We start from the raw sequence: 15,674 nt of genomic DNA, 5'->3' as shown, positions 1-15,674 counted from the left end.
TCTGAGAGCCAAATGGAGCAACTCTGATGTACATATTCACCCCCAAGCATGAAGAGCTGTCATTCCCTGTACTGTCAAAACCCACTAGTCTAAAGCTCAAAGTGGCACTAGGTACAGCTGTCCACATCACCATCCTCCAACTACAAAAGTTTAGGGGAAGACCTTTGTGATGGGACATATCTGCCTGTTTCATGAATCTCCCTGTGACACACTGGTGACAGCCACTGTTAGAGGATGGATACTGACCACTTGCCTACTCTGCAGGGCATTCCTGCATCTCTCAGTTCTGAGGGCATGACAGCACAGTACTGTATGTTCTTTACCACCTTCCCATGCATAGTTCAAGATTCTAATACTAAACTTCAAGCTTGCCTATAGTGAGAGATGCCCATGCTATTCTGTGGCTCACCAAGTCAGTTTGAGTCACTGAAGACATGGGAACTGACAGTGCTTCCATGTATACTCTCAAAGGTTGGGAGCTCTCAGTCGTAGCCTAGGGAACACCTTAATGAAGTGGTTCCCAGTTACAAGATGACCAAACTAGAAATTCAAGTTTAAGCGATAGAACCTTAGGAAGACACAAACATAATCCATGGGAAAACTCTAATACCCTGAAATTATCTAAGTCAGACTGGAGACGGAAACTTCTCACTTCTCATCCCAAAGCTCAGCAGCGCTCAGCAGCCTGACTCAGGACTATGCTCACTGCTAGGACAATTCTCAACATCATCTTAGCCTCTCCAGCCCCTATCTGCCAGACAGCATTCTTTAATCTTCCCATTGTCCGTATCTAAATTATTTCTCTCATTTATATGCCTCTATGACAGCTGTTCTCCTGTTCCATCCAAAATCCTTCTCTCCAGTCTGTATTCATCTACTTTTTCCTCTTTATTTGCTCTGTTGAAGATCCCATCTCTACCTTGGGGCTCAAAGGGGACATTCAAGGGTATAGCCTGCATTTGGGAGACTTTTTACCCAGGCAGCTTCACCTTGTCCACAAGACTCCAGACAGGGGAGTTGCAGAAGGAAATGGGCACTGGGTTACTGAGCCTGCCAGTTTCTCCATCAAATCACCCCCAGCAGAGCACACACACATATGATTTTTGAATGTCTGAAGGCACTCTGGTCTGTGTTGTGTTGTCAGTGTTGGGATGCAGCAGCAGAGGGAATTTAAAACATTTTTGAGTGGCCAAAAGCCTCTCCAGACAGGGGGCTGCTTCCTGATCCCAGCAACTTTCCAAATGCCCTTTCTGTCTTCCTGCAGGCTCCAAGTCCAGTTTGGGAACAGTCTGAGCTTTACACTTCCTAATTTCTCTCAAAACCAGAATGCCCCTGCCTCCCATAACCCACTGCCCACTCTTGCCTTGTGTCCATCCACTCCCCCTCCCTGATCCAGCACCTCCCTCCCCACCTCCAGCCCGGGTGACGATCCATGAAAGCCCCCAGCAGTATGTCACAGGAGTGATAATTACATCCCCCTGCTCGCATCATGCTGCCTGCTGCTGACCTCTCACCCCTCCTCTCTTTTAATCACCCCCTGGCATCAGTCACTCTGACAGGGCAGCGGCACGAGACACGTGACCTGTCAGCCCAGGGACATGACTTATAGGGCCCGGCTGGTGGACAAAGGGAAGGGAGATAGGCAGCATAAATCTCTAGTAGGAATAAAAGAGAGTGATGGGGCACTCTGCTGGGGCCTGCGTTAGCAGATTCTCGGCCTCTTGTTATTCAGCCCAGAGTTATGGTGATGAGGCACTGGCCGAGAGTGACACGCGCTGGTCCCAATCAACCTTGCGAAACCTGCCAAGACCTAGAGGAGCCTTAATGTCACACATGGCTGGAGAGACTCAACGAGGTGGGTTAGGGCCAGGGGAGCAGCCAGAGCTGTCCCCAGCCACCAGAGGCATCTGACCAGCAAAAGCTTCCACAGTCAGCAAGGCACTAAGTCACACAGAACAAGGACCCCTCTCCATCTCTACCGAGCATGGCTGCAGCAGGATTTGAACATCAGAGTGCCCACTGCTGGCTCAGGACACAGGCTTCTCCCTAACTGGCACATTGTCTCAAACTTCCCACCATGCCTCTGCTCACCAGCAGACTCCCCTGACATATATCTCCTTTTCACCTTACTCCCTCACACTCACTTGTTGCTTGGTAGGATGAAATCACTGGTACATCAGCCACCTGCTGGCACTACAGGACATCTGGAGTTTCCACCAAGGAGCAGTCCTCCATCGCACCTCTGCTATGAAAGAATTGCTCCTCATCGGACTGCAGAAACCTTTTACTTGTATACACTGCAAAAGAGGGAGTGTCTTGCACTAACACCTGCTATGATAGGTACGATAGTGGACAAAGGGCACCAGAAAGATCCATCTGGATCATCAAGTCCACTCTATGACAGTCACTACGCAGGGTGTCTACAGGTCATCTTTTTTGCCTCATCCATATATTTCTTAGGAGGGAAAGTGGCAAGGAAGAGCTAATGTCCCCAGTAGTGCTGTAACTCCCCTAGTACTTGATCCTCAGAGAAGAGAAGTCAGGAACTTTAACTCAGAAGGAGTAGAAAGAAGAAGGAAGCCCAGAAACAAGAACTGTGGGCTTTTGAATATACTGGAGGAGAAAATAGAGAGAGGGCAACGCCTGGGAGGAAGACAGGGAAATTTTAAGAACATTTTCTTTCATTTGTTTGAAAACTGAAAGTAGTATCTGAAACAGTAGCTCTTCAGCTGAAAGCCAACAACTTTGATGGCTTTTGCTTGTGCATCCGGGAACAAAGTAATGAAGCCCCTTTCCAGGTTTGAGGGTAGTTGTTCCCAACTGAACACAAGAAAGGTGAATCCTAGTAACCAGGAGGAATTCGGCTCCATAAACATCTATATCTGGGAACCACCATGTCTCAGGTGCTCAGAAATGTGAAAGTACTGGGGGCAGAGCGGGAACACACTGTGCAGACGTTTTACACTGGTGCCATGTTGCCATCCTGTCCTGCACTGGCAGTGGCTCCTCTAGACTTCAGGTCTCATTTGCACAGTGAAACATCAGCAAAACCAGCTACTAATGTTGGCTGTTCACGCTGTGAGTAAGCATCACCTCCTGACCATGTTCTGCTACACTTCCCTGAGACCTACAAACTCACAGCATTGTGGCAGGGTATCTTCTCATTTGTAAGACATGCCACTTGCTAAAATGAGAGGTGTGCCTAGACACCGACAGTGAAGGTCTGCTTATGCCATTCCCTTAGCAAGGCCTGCTCTTGTACACCACGATGTCCCTGCACGTGTCCAAGAAGAGGGGTTCCAGGCAGGGTTGTACAAATCATACAGCTCAGTGCTGCTGCTACCAGTAAATGAGAGGGAGAAGTGCTGAGACCTGCTCTTGGACCAAGCAGCCACACCAGCATCCTCTGCACGTCCTGTAACCTCCTCTCCCAGCAAGTGCCCTCTCTTGCTATCCTCCTCAGTTTGCCCACCTCTGCCTGAAGCTCCCAGCCCCTGCACAACAGGAGGCAGGGATGGTTGCCTCTCACACAGAACAGACTTCATCTAGCCTGGGATCTGGAGATGAGAGTGACCAGGGCCAGACACTTCATCCTTCTTGAAGGCTTTTTCTCCACTGGCGACTTCCCTCTAGGCAGAGGGGGAAGCCTGAAGCCCTCAGTCTCCTCATCAGCTGGGTCTTACGCTCTGAGAGAGGAGCACACCACTCCCTACCCTCCTCCCCCACATCTGCCTTTTAACGATGATGGAAGCTGCTGTCAGCGTGCAGCGACAGTAATAAACACTCTTCTTAATAACACAGGGTGTCCCTCTTATTAAAATGAATAGACTTCAGTGGTGAAGCCAGGCTGCCTGCCTTGCAGTCTGGTGTGGACAGCAACCCTCAAGCAGAGCAGTTTATCTGCTGTAATTACTACAGCATCTTCGGCTCCAGGACATTCCTGGTTACGGCACTGTACTGTACCCACAGGCAGAGACACGGGTGCATGGACAGACCGAGGTACCAACCAACACATGAGCACACAGACAAATGAAGGCAGATAATTGCCCGTGTGCCTGCAAATATGTACAGAAATCTCTAAGATGCAAGGACACAGCAGAGTAGGGTTAAATGTATCCACAGCCAGGCTTTTAGACACACTAAATCCCACTGAAACCAGCAGCAGCAGCTGGTGTCACTCTTTCTGCTTCTGTCATGCATAAGAGGTATATTAACACGTCTGTGCATAAACCACACTGCACTGAAAGCAGGTAAAGAAAGGCAAATGCTTGGTCTGTGGGTGAGAATCCTCTCCTGCACCAGCTCCCAATATATCTGCTCAATTTTTCCAGTTCCCTGATGGATGAGAGGTTGCAGGATAAATGTATTTCAGGTTTTACATACCAGTGAAACATGTTGAAAAGAACTAAGATGGCACATCCCTCATGTCCACCCCTTCTGGGTTTTCGATCTCAGATAATGTACTGGTTTCTTCCCCTTGGGGAAGATGTCCATTTCCCAAGCACCAAATTCAGAGGATCTCTGTATCCCAAACACTGACTCTCTTTCACCATGCACACTGTAGCCAAACACCAAGTTCAGGATTCATGGGATAGTGAAGGATACCATCTGACATGACTGACATGCCACTGGGTCTTTTATGTTTGAACTGGCTATTACACAGTGGTCTCTGTGCACACTTCCTGGTCTGGGAAAACAAAGCACCCCCCTGCCCTGCTGATCTAGTTTATGTTCTTAGCCTTTACTAAGCTGGTTGGTTCTGCAAATGTGCCCAATGCCGACCTAACTGAGGCTATATGTATGTGGAAGAAAAGCTGCCCAGGAAGCATTTTCCTCCTTTTTTACTCCCTCAAACTGAGATTATCCAAGGGAAAAATCTATCAGAAGGACAAATGAGAGTAGCACATCCCAACATCTGTTATGCTGCCAACTCAGAGCAGTTCTCTGGGCTGTGGAGACCCAGTAAGACCAAATCTCATCCACTGCATCTCACCTTTCCAGGAGCGAGCGCAGAGGAGCAGTGCTCAGTTATTTGCATCATTTCTCCACCTCTTCAGTGCATTAAGGCAGGTTTTTGCCTCACTGTCATAATCAGGCCACAAAGAGCTCACACATTCATAGGATTCCAGCATTCAGGAACACCTAACTCTATCTCACCTTTCAGTGCTCCCCAGAGAAAAGCCCAGAGCAAGATACAAAGCTAGCAGTAGATAATTTAGCAAAATTGCCAAAGGAGTAGAATAAAAATAATCGATTCATGTGCATCCAGGAGAAGCAGCTGGCAGGATCTCACCAAGAAGAACTAGACTGAGGTATGTCTGCCTTTATTATCTGTGAGAGATAGTAATTACTGGCATCTGTAAGCTCTTAGAAAATATTACTGGTATGGGATATTACAACCTCACTGGTTTTGCTGATGTTTAGTACAGCATAAGAGATTAGAGCAGTGAAGCAGATAGTAAAAAAAAAATGAAACAACAGATGACTAAACAGTCAAATGCACCACAACAAAGCAGCAGGCATGCTGTTTCTTCATGTTTCCCAATTCATTCATAGGCCATGTCCTAAACTGTCCGTCTTTTGCTCAGTGGAAGGTTAGTAAGGATATATCGGGGTAGCAGTTATGAATGCAAAACAAGACAAAGTCTAATCTAAAAGGCTTCTAAAAGGCCAGTAGTATACCAGAAGCAGTGTCTGTAGTTATACAAAAACAGACTGCACCACCTCTGTCCACAATACTTCCACCTTTCCAGGCCATGGCAGCAATTCTCCGAAGTCACTTACCACCAGAACTAGATTTCCAGATCCCTGTTGCTTGCCTTGCTGAATCACTGCCACCAAGGTGCTACAGATCACGTGGGGGGTTGCCAGCAAGGCTGCTTGTCTGGGTTTTCAGAGCTGCAAGCCTGTGTCAGTAAAGAGGGCTGAGCCAGCAGACAAGTCAGAGGAGACAGTGGGAGCACTGACAGAGCTCTGAGGGACAGCCTGGCTTTGCAGTCTACCTCATCCTGCCAGTGCCTTATTTAAGCACAAACATTTCATCTATTTCTCACCTTAAAAAAAAAAAAATCAGAAGAGAAGAAAAGAAAGAATCTTCACAAGAAACTGAGCATAAGAGCTGGGCAGAGCTAGGAAAAGTTGCAGCACACCCTTCACCCCTGCTACTAGTGATTTTACTCAGGGGACATGCAAGCTCAACACACAGCAGGGTTGAGATGGGAGCCACATGAAGTCCATTTGTCCACTCCCAAGGCACTTCTGGCATGTTCCTGGTGGCAGTCGGGTTTCAGGCTGGGTAACTCCTTCCCTGTACAAAACCACCCTTCAGAATGGTTGGAGGGGTCCTATTGTTGATATATTGGCTGCTGCTCACCGCTACATATGGAAGAGAAAACACAGTACAAAAGTAAACTTTCCTTCCTGTGTTAAGAAAGCAACCGAAGCCCCATTTACCACAGTGCTGGGCCCAGGCCCTCACATCAAAAGGAATTGCTGGTGTCTGGAGTTACCAGGCTGTGGCCCATTGCCTGTCACCAAACAGCACATGGAAAACAAGCCACAGTGTTCAGAACAAAGTGTTTGTCATAAATGTGGATACCCCAGCCCCTTGAGCAGGTCTTGTGCTCCAGGTACCCTGCAAAGGAATATTTTGCTTGGGGATGTGGTTCACTAGAACTACAACAAAGTGAGATGTGGGAAAGTGGACAACCAATTATCCAGAAATCTTAGCACCAGTCACACATTTCCCTCCTTCCACTGCTCTCTGCTCCAAAGCAGCATCAAAATTTTGCTGCTGGTGCTTTTTGCTGGAGTATTTTGCAGCATCCATCAAGCACACAGGAATTGGAGAGGCATGGGCATAGAGGGGCAAGCTGAGACCCATTGCATGAGACCCTTTTGGGCAGCCTGTCCAGAGCATGAGGAGTCAGGAGAGGACCAGCTCTTTACCAGATCCTAGAAAGCTCAGATTATGGTCCTGGAAAATCACTTTTTGAGCCTGCGTAGGCTGACTGAGGGCAAAGAGCTTTCGATGCCAACCAGCTGCACAGCCCTGAAGTGCTGACAAGGGTGCTTGGAGGAGATGGGAGCTTGGAAGAGCTGAGCAGCAGAAGGCTGATCCCAGATAGAGACACTCTCAGTCAGTTGACATCCAGAGAAACTGAGCCAGGGAGAATTCAGCCCTATGACTTCCCTGGGCTTGCATGCTCTACAGGGCTGTGACACGTCAAGAAGCAGATGAAGAAATTATTCTGAGCAAGTGCATTTTTCTCCTATTACCCTGCAGACAAGCACATACAGATAAAGAGAGACCTCTAGTGATGCTGGAGGGACTCTGCCCAGCCTCCCTCTCCAAGCATCCCTCATAGCCAGAAAAAATTGCTCTGACGAGTCTAGTAACAGCCTTTCTCCTGAGTGGGAGAAAAACACATGACGATCACAGGAATATCTGCTCATCCATGGAGGAGCTGGAGGGATGGTATTCAGAACGGGGGAATGATTATGCCAGACTGGAAGGGTTCAGGAAAACTGACGAATTAAAGTAAAACAGGCTCAGGTCTTGCCCGCAACCTGCCTCTCTAGTTGCAGCTGTCTGAGCTCCAGGGTGGTCCTGGGATCAGGCTTATGATTCAGCATGTGGAACGTGGGTAATTGCCAGCACTAGGAAATGATGTGCAGCTCGGCTGCAATTTGGAACATGTGCCTGAAATTTACATCCAGGCAGAGAGTTCAGCAGCTGCCAGCGCAGTGTGGCGAGAGGCAGGCGCAGGGAACAGCAGCTCCCTGGCTGAGCCAAGCCATACCAGGAGATGCCTCTGGTATCCCCTTTGCACAACCCTGATAGTTGCAGCATCTTGCACTCAGCTGCAGGAAGAAGTAGTTTTGGCTCTTGTTGAATTTAGCCTCAAAACCCCTCAGTGTCCAGATGTGAACAGAAAAGATGACAGACTGGGCATAAGGGTGTGCTCATGACAAGCATCCAACACCCAGCACAGAGAGAAGGCAGGCTGTTCATGTTCCCAACTCTTTGTACCAAGGGCTGGACACAAAGCCAAGAAAACTTTGTCGACTCAGACACAATAGTAGTACATTAAATTTTCCAGGTATGAAAAGGATTTGAAGAGAAACATGAGGAGAAGAGGCAAGCACAGGGACAGACTTGGCTATGGCAGAGGCACAGCAATTGTGCTGTGTGATGTCAAAAACCAGACACATATACCTATCCTGTTCTCATAACCCATGGCGAGAAAAGAAATCAAGAACTCCTGTCAGCTGGAAAAGAAGGCCTCCCTTACCTGCTCCTGCCACCTTCTCTGCAGCTCCGACCTGCGATTACTCAATTAGCAGCTCCTGTAGTACCTTCCTTCCACTCAGCAGTATCTCCTTTTGCCCAGCCAGCATGTAAATCAAACAGCGGCAGCTCTTTCCCTGGGCTTTCTTCTTCTTGTGCTAGCCCAAACCTTGGTGACCTCCTGTTGGGAGAAGGGCAGTAATATTTTGCTGGAATGTTTTATTTTCTGGGCTGCATGAAGAATAATTGTGGAGGGGAGGGAGAGCACAAGCACAAGAAAGCATGAAAGCATGTACACAGCCAGCCAGGCCAATGTCCTTGTCCCACAAGGTTATGGATCCATTTTAGCTCAAATAATAATAATAAAGCCTCATAGAAGCAAGGGATTCATAAAACAAAACACGAGCTGGGCATTTGGCAGCAGCTGCCCACGTAGTGGGAAGCACACATTCAAGTTTGGAGGCACACAAACACTCAGGGATTTCAAGGAGGTGTCAGGGTTAGTGTGGGCATGCATGTGTGCACACATGTATGCAGAGATACCTACCACAAGCCTGCTTTTTCTCCCCTACATAATTCATTGATGGTATTTCAGATACGCAGTGCATCAGAATGCAGAGGTGTGATCAGGCTGAGCACGTGTGACCCAAATGAGAGCAACTGGCAGGTGATAACAGCCTGCATGGTGACCTCCCCCTCTGCCCTGCTGCATCCCACCATGCTTCCCAGCACAGCACAAATGCAGCTTGCTGACAGTTGCATGAGATGTTTGCACTGAACACCTCTCTTCCCTGCTTAGAGGACAAACATGAGCACGGAACAACTTACACCTGAAACAGAAGAGCCTCCCCTGCGAGAATTCAGGAAGCTTTGGGGATTTGCAAGTGTTCTGATGAAATCCCAATAGGCATGCGAATATTTCCAAGTGATAAATAAGGCCCTGAGGACCAAATTCAAAACTTTTCAAGAGAAACAACGTGGTACACTTCCTTCTGCTTCACATATAGTTAGCTCTAATAACAATTACTACTTCTTTCTTGTAACAGGCATACATGACACTTTCCTGACTGCAGAGGACATCTTGCTAGCTCATTTCTAACATATCAGAACAGAGACATTTAGATCAAATGCAAAGAGAGCTGGGCTGAATTAAGACTACCTGGTACTTTGGAGGAGTCAATTATTTATAAACTGTGGATTAGTCAAAAAAAGTATTGAATAGGTTAGAAATTCAGCTAGTGTTTTTGAAAGATATGATCTGTTTCTTCCTGATAGGTGTTCTTGCATTAAAAAGCCCTACAGTCAACTGGGGAAGCTGAAGGCAGGATCTGAGCAGTCAGGGGGGATTTCTGTGTTTACTGGTCAGAGTGCAAAGCATTACATTACTGACCAATGTCCACAACAGCCTAGGCTGTGACTTCTGCCCATCAGCATCTCCAGGCTAGAGGTAACAAATTGGAAGAGCAAAAAGGAATGGAAACCAAGGACAAGTCCAAAATCCTTTTCCAAAAGAAAGCCAGTCATCCTTAGCTGACTAGAAAACTCTGAATAAAATTCTGAGTCCATTACCTGGACTTTCAAAACAAACAAACAAAACAAAACAGATCACCTTGTAGAGGCTACTGCTGAAGCTAAGCCATGAAAAGGTAAAAGTGATAATGAAGTTCTGGCACCAGATCACAGCCAAGAATGATCCCAGCTGACGCAGTGTCTTCACTGGCCAAGGCAGTCCTAAACAAGCACCTAAGCTTGCTTACCAGAGGTGGGTACTGGTAATAGGGCCTAGACATGGCAAAGTAATGAACCAGGCCCAGGGTACATCCAGGGAATCCCATCAGGAGTGACAGGAGACGGGGCTGAAGACACTGCTGCAGTATAGGTCGGAGATCAGGAGATAAGGCCAGAGACAGGGTTAGAGACAGACCCACAGCTGAAGAAGACAGCAAATACCCCAGGCTGAGCTTAAATAGAGCCCCTGGGCAGAGAGTGTGGGTGAGGTTCCTAGATGAGATCAGGCAATTAAGGCCTAATGGTGCCAGCAGGACCCTGACAGTTTTGATTAATGTACAGATCCCCTCCACATGGGGCTGGATCTGCTGCCCTGCTGCTCTAGCTGGCCTTGAGTGGCAGCCTTCCTTACATGTTCCTGTAACATCTGTCTGCCTGCACACATGATGGGGAACATGTGTTCAACATCCCTCAGGAGAGGATTTAGCACCATCTAGGCAATAGCATTAGGAGAAAAAAAAAAAAAAACCAAACTAAAAAAAGTTTAAAAAAAAAAGTAAACCCCCTCAGTTTCCTCAAACTGTATTAAAAATAATGCAAAACATTTCTATTTCTCCTGAAGAATAAAAACAAAAGGGGTTTGTAATGGGAATATCTCTTACTGTAGTGCATAACTTGCCTGTAGGAGCTGCCGATGGTATGTGGAGGATGTAAGCCCAGAAGAGGTTCCAACACTCAGGAGGCTTAGGAAAACACCCACAGTTACAGTAGGCAGGATTTTAAAGACAACATGTAATTTGTGAACCTTCCTGGTCAAGGACATGGCAATTGCTATACACCTTGGAAGGAGGAAAACAGTAATCTCTGGGTGGCTTAGACCCTAATTGTCCATTATAGTGTTTCTTGGCCATTTTTTTCCTGAACTCTTCAATTGTGGCCACCCTGAGCACTTAGGACAAAAGTCCGTTCTCTCTGCCTGGGCAATTCCCATGCTAAGGGAGTGCTTTTTTCCCCAGCACTCCAAAAAGTGCTGCAGGATCAAGAAATAAAGTGTATTTTCTGTCCTGAGAAATGAGCTGTGCAAATAGAGGAGAGCATGAAAGCAGGCAGGCAGCCAGGTACAGTGATCAGCAGAGAGGGCAAAGGCAGCACAGGGACTTGTAAATATGTTTTGCTGTTACTTTGGAATGGCAAAGACACACCCTTGTAGGAGTAAAACCCTACAGATTGCTTTATTATTTTCAGTCCAATGAAATTAGCTGGGTTGGAGGGAAAAGTGGGGCAAACAGCAGGCAGGAACAGCAGGGATAGAGGGTCCATACCATAAGGGTGCCCTGTGCTTGGGACTGCACAGACCCCTGTCCCAAGCCTGCCAAGCTGGGTGATGCCTTGGGAGCTCACTGTGGCCAGACAAACTGTGGGTCTGTCCTCCCAGCCGTGACAGCCCCGCTGGTGCCTGGATGGAGGCCCAGCAGCAGGGCCTCTTCGGCTCCATGCAGGAAGCTGCATGGAGGCTCCAGCTCTTGCTGCTGCTTCGCAGCATTGAGACCCCACAGAGCCCCATGCCTCTCCCTGCCTCTTCCCTGGTCCATCCTGCTCCCTTCTGCAGCACCGAGAGCAATGAGAGCCTGCGCTTGGCCCCATCCATATGGCCCATGGGATTGGAAGGAAGCAGCACGGTGACTGCCATGCCCATGGGCACATTGGTCACTTACTCTCATACTGCATTTAGTAATTTATATATCTGATGTAGGAGCCTTTGCGTGCTCCCCCCACCCCTTGTCTCCTTTCACCATCTGTCTATTCGCTGAGAAATCTGTTCCAGCTAACCTCGAGCTGACCAGTGCTTCCCTCTTCCCTGTATCTTGCCATGGGCTCCTCCAGACATTCCCAGCTCAGCTCATGGGCTTTTAGCTGACTATGCAAATGTCACCCAGCCAGCTGGTGTCTGCCTCCCAGAAACACATGTTCAAAGGCCCCCTGGACAGCCAGGGGGGAGAGGGGGCAGGTCCCTGTGCCCCGGCCCAGGGGCTGTGCAGAGAAAGTTACTTAGGCAGGAATTATTCAACAAACAGATGGGAGAAGGGAAGGAAGGTCGGGGAACACAGAAAGAGCGAGCATGGTGCATCTGTGTCAGCGTGTGTAGGTGTGAGTGTATGGGAGTCCCAGGCAAGTGTTTGGGAAGTGCAAATGAAATCCCTGTGTGAGGATGGGCAGTGGTGGAAGGGGTGTGTAGGAGAGAGGTACAGATCAGGGGAGGATGTTGCTGATAGTTTTATGGCCTCCTACTCCTAAAGATTTCTACTGTAGCATGCAAAAGGAGCTCTAACAGAACAGCATAAAGGAGACGCAGCTGTCAGAGGGCCAAACAGCAGGGCCATGAAAACAGCCCCCCAAGAGCATTACTAAAGCAAGGCAGGCTCATTTCTTCTTCAAGATCTCTGACTTTCCTCTTCACCTAATACACAACTATCCACCTAAGCTCTCTAGGTCTCCATTGAGGAAGAGTGTTAAGATACCAAAACTGGAGCTGAGGATTTGGGGAGGGATTTTGGACTGAACCAAGGAGAGGAGAGAGTAGAAGAGTATTGCTACAGCACCCTACCATGGCGGATAACACTTTAGGACATACATTTACAGCCAGAGGGCCATGCATATGCAGCAGTGCACCTCACCTGGGTGTCTTTGCAGAGCACAGGCTGTAGCACAGTCATTTTCTGTAGTGCTGGCAAGGAACAGGATGAACATGGTGATGCCTGCTAGGTTTTTGCCATGCATGAGGTGAGATGAAGGCTTGGAGAGAAAAGGCCAAAGCATCCACAGTTCCCTTTATGGACCACCTCAGCCAATTATCACCATCTTCAGCAACTCTGCTACTGCACCCAAAGGCTAGTACAGCCTTAGTTTTCAGGCAGAAAGGAAAAGCTGGGTGGCTCCATGTAGTTACACTGGGCTTTGACACTCTTTCCACCAAGCTGAGAATCTCCTTTACCTCTTTCAGATGCTCTCCCTCATCTGACCTCAGGTGTCTGGGTAGTTACTTCTGGGTATTTACTGATAACGTTTGAGCAAGGGGACACCAAGTCACATTTAACCTTCTGTAGGCTAAATAAAAATCAGGATATTTGCACTTAAAATTTAAAAAGATTCTTCCTTGTAAGCAATTAAAACTAGAAGAAGCAAGGTACTTCTCCCCAGCCTGAATTTCTCCTGTCACAGCTACTGCTCTAGCCCTCTGATAAGAACCCCTTGGGCTCCCTGGGAGAAGGCAGGATGGCAGCTCCAGATGTAGCTGACAGATGATGCTCTTCCTGGCCATAGGCAAGAACTGTAAAATGGTAAGCTGCCAGGAGCAGCTTAAGGAAGAAATGCAGAGTGCATGTGCAAGGGAAACCGTGAGGTTACAGCATCAATACAGAGCATAGTGGGGCTGCTGGGCACTGGAGACATCTCCTTTGTGTCCTGACCACAGCTGACAATGAAGCCTCTCCCTGAGTCAAGCCTAATGGTAGAGAAAATGTACATGGTATGAAAAAAACCCAGGCAGTAGAATATGCTCCTTTGCACTGAGATTAACACCAATAAAGGTAAACCGAGCTGAGTTTGTTCCCCAAAATGGACTTGAAATCTAGGGTAAAGAAACCAGCTATTCAAGGATGGAATGGACTACTTCTACTTGTGTCTGTGTTCATCTCATGTGGATTTACAGTAGCTCCCAGGTTGTCACTGGATTCTCAAAAGACCAAAGTTGAATATGTAAATGAAAATTGACATTCCTTAGGTGTGTGTTTGACGTGGTTGGGTTCAGAACAAGAAATAAAAGTGGAGCTGTTTTTTTTTCTCCTGGAGAAGAAATCTGGGTTATATTTGCCCTATGGCAAGGCTCAACAGAAGCAAAGCTAGGGGATATCACAGGGCAGATCAGCAGCCTATATGATCACAGAACCAGATCTTCTTGTTTCACGTATGCTAGGTGCTGTGTCATAAATCACATAAATCACTATAATCCTAGAGATTATAGTGGAGATACCTCACAGGGTTAGTTCCTTCAGGATCAGGGGTTTGGGCTAAAGGGAACAAGGCAGCCTTGTATTGCCTGATGCAGTCTTCAGAGCAGAGACTTGTGAGTGCACGCTTTGGGCACTGTAAGATGAATGTCCCTGGACAATTTGAGGGTGAGAAAGAAGATTTTCATCACCAACCTGCTGTGGCCCCTCTGAGACCTTCAACCCAACCTCCATGGCAAGCACAGCAGGAGCACACCATGACAAGATGCCAGGAGCATGAGATAAACAGGTGTACCAGCTTGGTCCGAAGGGCCATGTAACCCACTAGCCTGCTCTAACAGGGAGACTGGGAGCAGCACTGACTGCATCCCACTTCTTCCAGGGCCAAACAAGCAACAGCTAAGTCCAGCATGAAGCCAGAGTAGATGTTACCTGCACTGTGTGCACCCACGTTTTCCTCACAGTCTTTGATAGGATCTTTGTGCCTTTGATAGTATCTGCAGTCCTCATCTGAGCATCTCTGCAATGTTGTTGTTGCTACATGGCTTTCCCCCAGTAACTCCAATATCCTGAGTTCAGAAGTCACCCACCAAATAGGTCAAGAAGGAGACCACAAGGCTGCATCTACACCAGTGAATTTACTAGGGCCCAGGCTCTAGCACTGGCACTCTTTGAACACGAGCATGCTCCTGGCAGGGTGCTGCTACCTACCGGCTTGCGCTCTCTCAGGCACAGCCTGGCTGCAATTTTCGTGGGGAGAGCACAGGCAACGCTCCATTCCACAGAGGAGAACACAGAAGGCCTCGTTGTGCTGTGGTAGGAGAGGTTTGGGACATTTCAGCATGAGCCATGCCCTACAACTTGCATTTGCTTGAATATACTTTTATAAACATAACTGCAGAAGCCCACTGAAGGATACCGAAGGGAGCCCATTTCAATGGGAAACTCAGAAATTGCAAACCAGTGGAATGCCCTCTGATGCCCAGGGCTGAGCCAGACCCACTAGGCAAGAGCCAGCACTTGGTGCCGTAAATCCTCAGCCTAACCATAAGACCAGAACTTGAGCATCCAGCTTAACATGAACCCAGGGAGTCATTCTCTCCTTCTGGCTGCCAGCAAGCAGTACTGGATTGGCCTCACGAGCAGCCCTGAGCCGTGGTATGAGGGAGCCGGCAGCCCAGGTGCACGGAGTGCGGGCTTCCCACCAGGCTCCCCCATCTCTGTGGGAAGGCTGCGAGGCAGAGCGGGCGAGGAGGAGTGGGCTGCGTCTCATCTCTCCTCTTCCTTTGTATGTACCTCCTGGTACGATTATTAAACGCAAATTACAAAAGATGTGACCCAAACGATCTTTATTTCTTCTTTCACGGAGCGGTGCCTGCAGGGTCCTGATTCTGAATTCCGTTTCAATTACCGTTGCCATTTTAACACAAAGAGGCTTCTGTCTGCAATTACCGGCACTGACGGCGGCGCAGAGGCAGCTCCGGTGGCAGAACACAAAGCGTGGCACCTTTCTCTGTTTAGAAACTTTCATTTGCCGTGATTAAAGGCAGCAGACGCGGGAGTTGTCTGTCTGCAGACGCGCACGGTGCGGCACGCTCCTTCCCGGCACAGTCCCCAAGAAACCAGCCCTCAGCACTCACCTCCACGAA

The sequence above is a fragment of the Empidonax traillii genome, unplaced genomic scaffold (assembly GCF_003031625.1).
Source record: "Empidonax traillii isolate 1590-97213 ecotype Southwest subspecies unplaced genomic scaffold, ASM303162v1 scaffold74:size2480735, whole genome shotgun sequence".
Classification (NCBI taxonomy): domain Eukaryota; kingdom Metazoa; phylum Chordata; class Aves; order Passeriformes; family Tyrannidae; genus Empidonax; species Empidonax traillii.
This window is presented reverse-complemented; position numbering follows the sequence as displayed.